The sequence below is a fragment of the Alosa alosa genome, chromosome 14 (assembly GCF_017589495.1).
Source record: "Alosa alosa isolate M-15738 ecotype Scorff River chromosome 14, AALO_Geno_1.1, whole genome shotgun sequence".
Taxonomy (NCBI): Eukaryota; Metazoa; Chordata; class Actinopteri; order Clupeiformes; family Clupeidae; genus Alosa; species Alosa alosa.
In genome coordinates, this window is record NC_063202.1 from 23,683,494 (window position 1) to 23,687,238 (window position 3,745).

Here is a 3,745-nt window from a genome sequence, read left to right on the forward strand (position 1 = left end):
CAGGATGCCATACTTCTGTCCCACATGGACATCATGCCTGTTAAACGGAGGAGGGAGGTTGACGAGGGGACGAGACAACGACAGAGGGACGTGACCATGAAATACTCCGTTTTAAAGGAGGACAAAACAAGGGTTCCTGTCTGCCAGGCGTCTTTCCTCAGCATTTTTGTCAACACAGTGTCTTCCTTCACGGGTTTGTGCTGTCTGTTGCACACACACACACACACACACACACACACAGAGAGAGAGAGAGAGAGCCCTGATCATGTTGTTAGTCCAACTCAAACTGATATATCTTTCTGATGTGAGTCAAGGCTTTGCTATTCTGCTATTCCCTATGGCTATTGGCCTGTATTTAGGCTACAGCCTACAGTAATGATATGAGTTTAACTCATAAGCACACCTTAGCAAAAGAGTAGGCTAATAATAAGATGGGAGACAGTATCATTATTCAGTGACTAACACTCACCCATCCCACCATAACCTTGCATACACATCACCATTATGAAATAAAAGACAAAACAGTAAATTTAAAACTATCAATAATCAAGGCATGTTATTTATCTTGTGCATTCATTGTATACTTATAAAAATCGGAAAAAAGGACAAAGCATGTGATTTCAAATATTTTGACATAATTTGCATGAATGAATGAATGAATGAATGAATGAATGAATGAAGGAAAACTTTTCCAATTCCTCCTGATTTTTCACAGTAAGAATGAACAGCCAGTCAGCTTCTTTTTTTTAATTCTCAACTCTCTCTCCCATTTATTGTCATTATAGGTGTCAAGAAAGACAGAGTCCAGGGCATTGCCAGCATTGCCAAAATGCCTGCCATTGCTGTGCAGGCATGTTATGAAGAGGTGTTGTCAAGTGCAGGTGATGGGGACATTGAACAAGATCTGGAGGATGAGTAAATGGTCACTCTCTCTCTCTCTCTCTCACACACACACATACACACACGCGCACACATACACACACATACACACACACACACAAATACATGCATGCTCTCTTGCTCTCTCTCACTCACACACACACACACACACACACACACACACACACACACACACACACACACACCTACCATTAAGTCAATGCACTCTTAGGCAGACACAAACACATACACACATGCACACATAAGTCACGATAATGACAAAGATGTATGCATGTCTGTTTACACACAAACACACAAGTGCAGGCACAAACTCATAATGGCACACACACACACACACACACACACACACACACACACCTAAAACAGGTTTGTCATCTCACAATCTTTTGTTCATAATGTAAATTAAATTAATTTATTTATATATTTATTTATTTATACTTCTTGGCAGAACATTGCTTGTTGCATGTATTTGTGTTAAAATTCATTGAAATAGCACTGAAGTGCAATTAAAAAAACTTGATGTAAACAACATGAAAATCTTATTTGATTTAGTACTTTGTATCATTTGCTTGGAAAGCATAAAGTCTGCAGATGTGAAGAAAATAAACCTATTGGCGTTGTTTAAACAGTGTGGATTTCTATTTCTTAAATGTTGACATGACCGGCTTCTGCCTTCATTTATGAAGATGAGTGTTGGTATTTCTTTGGGTATTGGCTACAATATGGCGCGATTATCTGATGATCATGGGTCCATTAAATTAGATATGAATGTGCCAACCACAACACCAGCACTATTATAACCACCCCATATGTATGGCATAATAATTTTCAATGTTTCCAGTTGTATCTGTGGTGGTTTTGTAACACTTACCCATGTCTGTATGGAAAAAAATGGATTTAGAGGGTTTTGCACACAAAGCACTAATGGATTTAGCTGGTTTTGACGCCAAAGAAAGAAAATATTTGTTAAAAACAGTAATTTGGCTGAAGTAACATTTGTGAAATTTACACAGTGTTTTCCCTAACTAATATCCTTGTGATTTCAAATAAATCTTGGTTTCTCTACTTAAATACAAAGTGGTCAAGTGGAGTTAGGGGGTTTTGCATCTGAACTCTTCTTTTGTTCCTGTTCCAGAGCTGTGAGTCAGGTGTAATAAATCATCCTAAATGGGTTCGACACGTTTGGTTAATATCTGTCCCTCCCCCTGACAGTAGGGGCCTGTTGCGAGAGCAGTCATCAGATGAAATGCTAGTGTCATTGTGTAGTGTAAGCCGGGCTTAACTGTCATTCGCTCAACCAAACAGCTCTCTTACTCAGTCTCACAGTCTGTGCTGTCGGCCTGTCATTCATCTCTTTTGAACTGTTTGTCTTCAGGATAATCTGTGTCTGTCTGAAACAAATGGACCGAATATTCTTTTTTGTGTGTGTCACTTTTATAGGTCTCTTTGATGTCTGACTCTGACTGGGGACAAACTATTAACATACAAACACCTGATTCATGCCCTATTACTGTAATGTATGTATGTATTTATTTATATACATTTAACAAATCATTGTGTCTCAGCGGCCTACAGATCTCAAAGCTTCAAAAGAGGTTTGCAGAAAAAAGAACCGTGTAGATCAAACACACATCCCTAAATAATAACACCCCACACTCACACACACACTCACTCAGAGAGAGAGAGAGAGAGAGAGAGAATACACTGTTATCTGGATTTCTTTCTTCCATGCACCTGTCTGTATGTGTGTGTGCGTGTGCTTCTGTGTCCGTGTGATCTGCAGTGAGCCATGTCAGCACAAGGTGCTCTGTGTGCAGATGTGCAGCTGGGCCGTTCAGTCCAGGAGCTGCCCACCTTCCTGACCGAGTCTGTCATAGATCAGAGAGATTTATTCATCACATACCCAGCTATATCCGTATATAACAAGCAGTCCAGGAGCTGCCCGCCTTCCTGACTGCGTCTGTTATAGCAGTACAGTTCAGCCGTTACCACAATGACAATGACACTGCATAACTATATGACTGCGTCTGTTATAGCAGCACAGTTCAGCCGTTACCATCATGACAATGACACTGCATAACTATGACCGAGTCTGTTATAGCAGCACAGTTCAGCCGTTGCCATCATGACAATGACACTGCATAACTATTTGACTGAATTACAGCACGCAGGTGCAATATTTACTGCCTCCTGCCTGTGCGCTGTGCATTCATTTACAATTTACAATTTGCCATAAGAAATTCTTAGTCTCCATCGCCTAAATTACATAAAGGTGCAAGAATTATTAATTAAGTCCTGACTTGCTACACGTGGGAGATTGCCTCTCTTTTTACTAAATTGTTGTAAATTATTAGGGTGAGAAATTTCATTTATGTTTTTTTCCCTCCTCCAAATTGCAATAGAATGAAAAAAAATATATCAGAGTTACAAAGGTCTCATGCCTGTCAGTTAACAAGTAACACACACTAAACACACACACACACACACACACACACACACACACACACACACACACACACACACACACACTACACACACACACACACTCACTCAGAGAGAGAGAGAGAGAGAATACACTGTTATCTGGATTTCTTTCTTCCATGCACCTGTCTGTATGTGTGTGCGCGTGTTCTGTGTCGTGTGATCTGCAGTGAGCCATGTCAGCACAAGGTGCTCTGTGTGCAGATGTGCAGCTGGGCGTTCAGTCCAGGAGCTGCCCACCTTCCTGACCGAAGTCTGTCATAGATCAGAGAGATTTATTCATCACATACCCAGCTATATCCATTATATAACAAGCAGTCCAGGAGCTGCCCGCCTTCCTGACTTCGTCTGTTATAGCAGTACA